Source organism: Oncorhynchus masou, chromosome 6 (genome assembly GCF_036934945.1).
Source record: "Oncorhynchus masou masou isolate Uvic2021 chromosome 6, UVic_Omas_1.1, whole genome shotgun sequence".
Classification (NCBI taxonomy): domain Eukaryota; kingdom Metazoa; phylum Chordata; class Actinopteri; order Salmoniformes; family Salmonidae; genus Oncorhynchus; species Oncorhynchus masou.
The window spans coordinates 72,497,094-72,507,622 of record NC_088217.1 but is presented as its reverse complement, the minus strand read 5'-3'; the positions used below and the strand labels follow the sequence as shown (position 1 = coordinate 72,507,622).

At 42.6% G+C, this 10,529-nt stretch overlaps 1 pseudogene; it reads right to left on the bottom strand.

Annotated features, from left to right (window-relative positions):
• Positions 1-1,352: 1,352 nt before the first annotated feature.
• LOC135541682 (metalloreductase STEAP3-like) lies at positions 1,353-9,710 on the bottom strand (annotated as a pseudogene).
• Positions 9,711-10,529: the final 819 nt, after the last annotated feature.

Genomic DNA, 10,529 nt, shown 5'->3' with positions numbered 1-10,529 from the left:
GCGACACCTCAAATCCCATTGGAATAGCGGAAGAAATGGGAGGTGACAAATGCAATAGCCTATAGCTACCACAAGAGGACAGCAGGTGTCCACAGTCAATCTCCAGGTCAGTCAGGATAGTGAGAGGCCATGAAATACATTCATAAACTTCTGCATAACAAAGAATGGGTAAATTGTTGAACATAGTATGTTTATTCTGCCGATAAGCACTATCAAAATACACGTCTTGGATTTTATTTCGTGAATAAACCTATGGAACTTATTGAATTTAACAGAACCATACAAGTGATACAAGAAAATAATGTAAGTCAGAGAATATAAAATAGCTCTTACAATTTTACATGTACCGTTGAGTCACCATGACAACGGGTTAGTTTGATTATTCAATAAAATTTGTACATTTTATACAATGACATCATATTTAAATTATAACTTCAACACAAACACAACATGAGCCATCCTCAACGGTTTGGTGCCAGCAACAATATGGGACTTGATAGTACATTTCTACAATCTTTGACAAAATATTTTCACAATCTTTGGCACACATTTGATCTTTGAAAGACTCTGACCAGGTAAAGTCTAAACATTATAGTGCATTCAAAAACAATGCAAAAATAGTCTAAGGCAAAAAATAGAAAGGTCTATTTTCTTAACACATCTCCGAGTAGAAAGAAGTGATTACACAGCAGAAGCAGGCATGACACCCCCGAACAACCTATGACATTGCTGTGAGATGCAACATTTTGGCTCTGACTGACCTTAGCGTCAGGGCAGGCATGTCAGACAGCTGAGCCAAATTCAGCCGCGAGCAGGCCAAGCAGAGCTGAGGCATCTAACAGCACTGCAACTACAGTGTCGGATGCCCAGGCTTCGCTCACGTTGAAGTGAAAGCCTGACAGTACAAATTTTGTATTTATTTTTTTAAACCTGATAGCATCGGAGGCCCAGTATCTGACTGGCTAAGAAACAAGTAGGAAGACAATGATAATGTCTGGCTTCCAATTTCGTTAAAAGGTAGTAGACGCAGCAAATTTAAAGCAGCACTATAATAGTCATCTCCAAAATGCATCACTGTACATGTGCCGGAGGCTTAGTGAGCAATAGAACCATAGTTCATTTCTCTTGATAAATATAACAAGGTAAATGGTAGTGCTATAGATGACATGTCATCCAAACAAGTAGCATGTTCACTAGTAAAACAAAGGCCATTGAAATCCCTAAACTGCTTTTGATGCATAAGGCTGGTGATATTACATCCCTTAATATGACAGTCAGTACTTCCATGCTTCCTTCATTCAATCCTGCATGTAAGACTAAACCAAGCATCTCTCTCAAACATTACTGATGTCCTACTGTGATGGCCCCTTACACTCGTCCTCAGGCAGTGTGAACCGGATGGCTCGGCTCTTCTCCCAACCCCTCCTGATATGACTCAGCAGGAGAGCCACGCATGGCAGGGACAGAGTCAGCCTCCCCAGCAGCACAGCCAGCGGCAGGACCAGGAAGGTGGGAGGGAGGTAGAAGCGATACTGCTCCAGGTCCAAGCCCCGGTCCCAGCCGTAGGTCAGCATGTGGAGGGTGGCCATCAACAGGGCCATGTAGTCCAGTCTGGACTGGAGGGAAGAGAGACAGAGGATCATGATAATTAACTTATTTGAATTGAATCTGGGTGATAGCCACCTTCAGATGTACTCACTATGAGTTAATTTGGTTTGAAATCCAGCTTTATTTTATTCAATATGTCAGGTTGTGAGATCTGGTGGTGATGGCCCATTTCACATTAAAACGTTTTAAAAAAAATACACTTAAACTCTTGAACTTATTATAAACCCCCCAATACTCCATACATACCCAATCAAACCCCTTTATGAAAGATTACATGCAAATGAAGTTGGCCTACCCAGACGTACAGAACATCTGGGAGCAGATTGTTGACCTTTGAACCTCCTACAAAACCTTTTAATAACTCAACATCTTAGTGAGGTGAAAGGAAGTGGTGATTTGAGTGGTATATTATATGTGCTCATCGTGGAAGCACGAGTGTAGTAAAGAGGCCCAAGGGAACAGTATGACCTACAAGCTCAACATTTGTCCTTAATGAGCCCCTGTAGTCAGCGCGCGTGTGTCTGTGTCCGTGTGTGTGGTCCCTCTAATTATTAGCACAGAACAGGGCACTACAGAGAGCAGCTGAATTATAATTACTCTTGACAAGTGGGAAGGTTCAGTCGTGACTCACCTGTTTCATCCTCATCCCTAAATATACATGGAACAAAAATATAAAACGCAACATGTTGGTCCTGAGCTGAAATTTAAAAATCCATATACAAAAAAAGTGTATTTCTCTCAAATGTTGTGCACAAATTTGTTTACATGCCTGTTCATGAGCATTTGTCCTTTGCCAAGATAATCCATCCACCTGACAGGTGGGGCAAATCAAGAAGCTGATTAAACAGCATGATCATCACACAGGTTCACCTTGTGCTGGGAACAATAAAAGGCCACTTTAAAACGTGCAGGTTTGTCACACAACACAGGGGGGTGCTGGGGAGTATTTATGTCTGTAATAAAGCCCTTTTGTGGAGAAAATTCAATCTGATTGGCTGGGCCTGGCTCTCCAGTGGGTGGGCCTATGCCCTCTAAGGCCCACACATGGCTGCACCACTGCCCAGTCATGTGAAATCCATAGATTAGGGCCTAATGAATTTATTTCAATTGACTGATTTCCTTATAAGAACTAACTCAGTAAAATCTTTGAAATTGTTGCGTTTATATTTTTGTCCAGTATACATGTTTATTACATAAAATACTAAAATGTATAAAAAATGTTGTTGTTTTTTTACCCCCTTTTTTCTCCCCAATTTCATGGTATCCAATTTTTAGTAGCTACTATCTTGTCTCATCGCTACAACTCCCTTACGGGCTCGGGAGAGACGAAGGTTGAAAGCCATGCGTCCTCAGATACACAACCCAACCAAGCTGCACTGCTTCTTAACACAGCGCGCATCCAACCCGGAAGCCAGCCGCACCAATGTGTCGGAGGAAACACCGTGCACCTGGTACTCTTGGTTAGCGTGCACTGCGCCTGGCCCGCCACAGGAGCCGCTGGTGCGCGATGAGACAAGAATATCCCTACCGGACAAACCCTCCCTAACCCAGACGATGCTATGCCAATTGTGGGTCGCCCCACGGACCGGGACGGACCTCCCGGTCCCGGACGGTTAGACAGAGCCTGGGCGTAAAATGTATAATTATTGGTAAAATGAGATACAAGGCTCTGTTAAGAGTCAGTGCGAGTTAACAGTTCCTAATACCAGCCTAACTCACTTAAAGCAACGTCCGTCTGTCGTCAGCACTACGACTAAGCCGGACTGAACTCGCTACACTATGTCTGGCTGGCTGCACGCTTAAGGGACTGCAGGACTGTAATCTTGATGGAGAATAATGCTCAAATGTTTTACTGCGGCTCCGGGCTGTAGGCAGACAGGCTAAGCAGAACCCAGGACTTTTATCACACGGACTAGCAGCATGTGACTAATCTGGCGCTGACTGGATCAGCTTAGCATACATATGAAGGGAAAGTTCTAAACGCTCCAAAGAAGGACAAATCCCTGGGAAATGGAACCATCCAACCTTTATGAATTCCGCAGCATGCGAGGAGAAGAGTTGACACACACAGCTCAGAGGTTGTCTTTCTACAGTAGGCTACAATGTTAATGTGTTTTGCCAGTCTTTGACTGCTTCGTTGAACTACTGCTCATGTACACAGAAAAGGTGTACTGTGCAAATGTGCTGACCTGTACGAAGCTGAACTCCCTCCAGTTGAGCGAGTTGCCCACGGTGGGCAGTGAGGAGATAGCAGAGAAAGAAGGCCTTGCCCCACCGACTAAACATCAGTCTGACTTCCCTCTAGCCCCACCAACTAAACATCAATCTGAGCCAGGGTGCCTATAGACAGATAGAGCTCCATCCTCCACACCTCCTCCTCTACCCACCCACGAGCCCTCCTGGTCTACCTTCACCTGCACAGTAAACACACATGGTTGCTTACTGTGATGTCAGGTGGTTACACTATGAATAAGCCATTGCAAATGTTTTACCATATTGAAAACGTTCTAAATGCCGATGAGTTGTAATGTTTTTAATGCTTTAGTCCTATACATTTATAATTCAATACGAATTCATGAATAGTATGTAGGCTAAACTATTTATAAATAGTTTACTGATGCTTTTCTCACCTGTTTGAAGGCAGCGTTGAGCAGATTGTAGCGAGCAGACCTGCGCATGGGCAAACACAGGCTGTAGACAGCGTGCAGCGCACGCAGAGGAAGGCACAGAGGCCCAACTGCTTCCGCTGCTGCAGCCAGCGATCCAACCAGTTGGGGAAACTCATGTACTTGGTGTCCCACAACAGCTGCAGGAAGGCTGCCACGAGACCGGGCAGGTAGGCCAGAGCCAGGGTCACCAAGGCCACAGAGTTTACCACCTCCACCGGAATTTTGTAGAATGTGCTCTTCCCAGCAGTGGGGTACGGGTGGACAACATCACAAAGGAAGTTGTAGGTGTAGAAGAGGAGGAAGTGGCCGAGGGTGGAGAGACATGGGACGCGCCACGAGGGGAAGAGGTACAGGGGGGTGATTTGCAGTGACAGCAGTAGGGCCAAGAGCGCTGTACTCCAGATCTGCCGCAGTCTTGGCTTCATCCCTGGCCGCCTCTCCTCTGCCAAGGAGATAGAGAAATCAGCACCTGGATAGTAAAGAGGCGAGTGTCAGAGAAGAGTGTCAGGGAAGGGAATCTTCACCAAGGAGAACCCAACTGAAGAGACACGATACTTCACCAATAGCCCACATCACATAGTTTAGCTACATTAACACCGTATGACCAACACCTGTGATAATATGGTTGCAACTCGAGAATGTGTGAAACATGTAACATTACATACTGTGGACATTGTCCAGTTTAGAGCAAAACAACTATAAAACAGTAGGGCTAGGCAATATGGCCAAAATATTCTATCACAGTATTTCAAAACAATTGGACTGTATTTTTAGTTTTTGAATAATTAAAAGTCCTACATTTGCTTTATGAGTAGTGAGTGATCCTAGGGTGGCAACATGTACATTCTATGTGACTTCTGATCGTTTTATACTGTTCAAGTCAACTTCAACCAAAAGACATTTCAGCACTTATCATTGCTGCATTTCCTGCACTCAATTATAGTGGTGGAAAAAGTACCCAATTGTCATACTTGAGTAAAAGTAAAGATACGTTAATAGAAAATGCCTCAAGTAAAAAGTGAGAGTCACCCAGCAAAATACTACTTTAGAAAAAGTATACTAAAAGTATTTGGTTTTAAATATTTAAGTACAAAAAGTAAATGTAATTGATCAAATGTACGTATAGTTGAAGTCAGAAGATTACATACACTTAGGTTGGAGTCATTAAAAATCGTTTTTCAACCACTCCACAAATTTTTTGTTAATAAATTATAGTTTTGGCAAGTTGGTTAGGACATCTACTTTGTGTATGACACAAGTCATTTTTCCAACAATTGTTTACAGACAGATTATTTCACTTATAACTCAGTGTATCACAATCCCAGTGGGTCAGAAGTTTCCATACACTAAGTTGACTGTGCCTTTAAACAGCTTGGAAAATTCCAGAAAATGATGTCATGGCTTTAGAAGCTTCTGATAGGATAATTGACATCATACGAGTCAATTGGAGGTGTACCTGTGGATGTATTTCAAGGCTTATCTTCAAACCCAATGCCTCGTTGCTTGACATCATGGGAAAATCAAAAGAAATTAGCCAAGACTTCAGAAAAAAAATGTAGACCTCCACAAGTCTGGTTCATCCTTGGGAGCAATTTCCAAACGCCTGAAGGTACCCCGTTCATCTGTACAAACAATAGTACTCAAGTATAAAAACCATGGGACCACGCAGCCGTCATACCGCTCAGGAAGGAGACGTGTTCTGTCTCCTAGAGATGAACGTACTTTGGTGCGAAAAGTACAACTCAATTCCAGAACAACAGCAAAGGACCTTGTAAAGATGCTGGAGGAAAAGGGTACAAAAATATCTATATCCACAGTAAAACGAGTCCTATATCGACATAACCTGAAAGGCCGCTCAGCAAGGAAGAAGCCACTGCTCCAAAACCGCCATAAAAAAGCCAGACTACGGTGTGCAACTGCACATGGGGGCAAAGATCGTACTTTTCCGAGAAATATACTCTGGTCTGATGAAACAAAAATATAATTGGCTTGCGAGCTGAAGAATACAATCCAAACAGTGAAGCATGGGGATGGCAGCATCATGTTGTGGGGGTGCTTTGCCGCAGGAGGGTCTGGTGCACTTAACAAAATAGATGGCATCATGAGGCAGGAAAATTAGGTGGATATATTGAAGCAACATCTCAAGACATCAGTCTTAAAGCTTGGTCGCAAATGCGTCTTCCAAATGGACAATGACCTCAAGCATACTTCCAAAGTTGTGGCAAAATGGCTTAAGGACAACAACGTCAAATTATTGGAGTGGCCATCACAAAGCCCTGACTTAAATCCTATAGAACATTTGTGGGCAGAACTGAAAAAGTGTGTGCGAGCAAGGAGACCTCCAAACCTGACTCAGTTACACCTGCTCTGTCAGGAGGAATGGGACAAAATTCACCCAACTTATTGTGGGAAGCTTGTGGGAGGCTAACCGAAACGTTTGACCCAAGTCAAACAATTTAAAGGCAATGCTACTAAATACTAATTGAGTGAATGTAAACTTCTGACGCACTGGGAATGTGATGAAATAAATAAAAGCTGAAATAAATCATTCTCCCCTCGGAACGCCACCTCCCCCCGTTCAGGGGAACGGTGGCGCATGGAATGCAAAAATATTCTTAGAAATATTTAACCTCCACACATTAACAAGTCCAATAGCTTAAATGAAAGATAAACACCTTGTTCATCTACCCAGCGAGTCAGATTTCTCAAATGTTTTACGGCGAAAACATAGCACATATTTATGTCAAACCACCACAAAGACACAGACGATATGCAGCCATTTTGTAGAACAAAAGATGCAATCACAAACGCAGGATTAAAAGAAAAATAATTCACTAACCTTTTGAAAATCTTCATCAGATGACAGTAATAGGACATGTTACACAGTACATTTATGTTTTTTTCAATAATATGCCATTTATATCCATAAATCTCCGTTTACATTGACGCCATGTTCAAAAATGCTAAAAAATGTCAGGAGAAATTATAGATAGCTCCGCCAGATAACGCCAGATAACAGCAATACACATCATAAACTTTGAATAAATATACATGTTCTACATATAGTTAACTATTATTCTGACATTTCACATTCTTAAAATAAAAGTGGTGATCCTAACTGACCTAAGACAGGGAATTTTTACTCGGATTGAATGTCAGGAATTGTTAAACTGAGTTTCAACGTATTTGGCTAAGGTGTATGTAAACTTCCAACTTCAACTGTATGTATCAAAAGTATAAATAATTTCAAATTCCTTATATTAAGCAAACCAGATGGCACCATTTTCTTTTTTAAAATGTATTTAAGGATAGCCAGGGGCCCACTCCAAGAGACCTAATTTACCAACAAAGCATTTTTATTTAGTGAGTCCTCCAGATCAGAGGCAGTAGACGACCAGGGATGACAAGTGCGTGAGTTGGCCCATTTTCCTGTCCTGCTCAGCTTTCAAAATGTAACAAGTACTTTCAGGTGTCAGGGAAAATGTAGGGAGCAAAAAGTACAGTATTTTCTTTAGGAATGTAGTTTAGTAAAAGTTGTCAAAAATAGCAAAGTACAGATACCAAAAACAAAAAACGACTTAGGAAGTATTTTTACACACCTCAATTGAGAATTTCCACACTGCCAAATAATCTTGGGACTTATTTTTAACCGAATGTTGCAATTGCGATTTGACTTGCGAATTAGAGACAAACTGTTGGAGTCATGGAAATAGAAGGACTATTCTAATTCTATAGTTAGAATATAATAGTGGGCACTTTGAATAGAGTGTTGTTTGAGATGACAACAAATTAAAATGCCAGGGAGGAGTTGTGACAGGGTAGGAATTAAAGTTTTGATAAGTGTTTCCCAGGGGACCCTATACATTTTGGCTACGTTGCATGTTTTCTCTTAGCTACTTCATGTAGCTAACATTCTTGCTTTGCATATTCCTCTTTGATTTAGAAGATACAATTGCACAAACAACATGCTGGTGTTGATCTACACCATCACTGGTATTATCAGGCTGTATTAGCTAGCTACGTTTGCTTTTACTCAGTACATATATTAGCGGCTAATAATTAGCGTCTCACAAGATGTAGGGCAACTTCCTAAGAAAAAGACAAACTAGCTGTTTGCTGATGTAAGAAACACAAACTAATAGTGTAATTATAGAACACCAGTCGATTTATATTAAGAAGCAAAGTGAAAACAGCATTGTTGTCATCAACATTGTTGCATGTGCTGCATTGACCATGCAGACTGAACGCAAGTGTCTCGTGGTTGAGGAACATCAAATGCGCTTATTGCGTGGCTAGGGCTGTGTGGAAAGTGACAAATGTGTTTATACTGAACTGGATGGGGCACAGAGAGAATTTGGTTTCACTTGTGCTATATGAAACAGGTCCAACTTAATATAAAATTGATCCTCACACTCGTTTTTTCTTCAAGATCTACACAATCAGATAAAAGTTCATTGATTTGACTTGTATTCTTTTGTGAGTGGTGTACGTATTTTATTGGTTGAAATGTAATGGACGCTATATATAGAAAACAGGGGAGTTTTGAGATCCATTATACACATTGTGGATCGTATAAGAACCAGTGTACCGGAGTTTCCTTTTCGAACACAACAGCTTGCCATTTCTTTGGCCACTTTGGCCGCTCTTTGGCCAAAGTGACCATGCAGACTGAACGCAAGTGTCTCGTGGTTGAGGAACATCAAATGCGCTTATTGCGTGGCTAGGGCTGTGTGGAAAGTGACACGGAGAGAGATGGCTCAAGTAGCATAGTAAACTATCAAAATTGACATTACACATGGCGTATCACATTTAACAAACCAAACATTCAAATACCGGTAAGGTAAAACCCCAAACCGGTCCCTGCATCAATACTGGTGTATCAGAATGTAATTCAGAGTAGTAATGTCTGTCTTCTCTGGCACTGTTGTGTGTGCAGATCACCTAGGCTTTACCTGTCTGCTGCCGTCCCTTGGCCCCTTCTGCAGTCTCCAGGCCGAGATCACATTGAAACCCTTCACCACACTGATCTCTGGGAAAATATTGGCCAGCATTTGACTGCTTATCACTGTTGATCTTAGTACCAGTACTAACATCCACCAGAGTCTTCCCCACTAGCGTCTCCCTCAGCCCAGCTAGGGTGGAGTAGTGCTCGGGGAACAGGGCCACGAACACCAGGTCGGCCTGGGTGGCAGCCTGGTGCTGGGTGGTCACTTCAACCTCCGCGGGAAAGAGGGAGGCACAGCGCTTGGGGTTGCGGCTGCCCACCACCACCCGGTACCCAGAGGCTACCAGCCTGGTGGCTAAGGAGCGGGAGAAGTCACCTGTGCCCAGGATGCCAACCAAGGGGTTACCTGGATCGGACATTGAGGTTTTGAGATGTCTGGGGCTAGCACCACCAAGTAATAGAGGCCTCTCCATCTCCTCCTTGGGCATCCTGTCCTGAGCTGAAAAAAGCGAAAAGTCGCTAATATTGTAAAATGTCTATCAATAGACAATTATGTCTGTGCAGCATTCAATGTAAAGACTGTGTTACTGACACAAATTAACACTGATGTAACGTTACTACTTGATTCAACTTGCTAACTAACCTACTACTTACTACATGTTACTAAAGTTACTAGCTAGACATCCTTCATTTGTGCACGCCTCTTGCAGGTGTACTGGCTTCAATACTTAGACATTGAGGTATTGAAGCCATGGCTGCGCATATTGATACTCTACTTAGCTGACGCTACTCCTACTCAAAGGAGAGCTAACAGTTAACGTTAGCTAGCTGAGCAGGCTAACGTTACCTACCTGTCCTTGCTTGGTTGAACGCCTAGCTAACTTTTTGCCCAAAAATACAGAACATGGAAGTACCAACTCTTTTCGACAAAATTGGTCAACTTCTAAAAATGTCTTGTGTATAATTGAACTAACTAGCAACACCAAAATAGGCCTACATAATGTAAGTAGACTAAAGGCAATTAACCAGCGACTGTAGCGGTCCGTTCCATTTCATATGGTTATGAAGACATTTCTGTCAGCCATCGCCATATATTGCTGCAGCATTTAAGGCCACTTTAAAATCTGACTTTAAACCCCGAGATCCGTTATGGCATCAGTGTTCGTGGTTAACTTTCATCTCAGCCGACAGCTCTATCTGGGCTCATGTTGGATGCCAGGCATGTCCGAACCATTTCCCCGCCTGACTTGCTCCCAAGCCCTGGCTGCTCTGCAGCATTACTGTAACCTTCCCGGCTCCATCGGTCA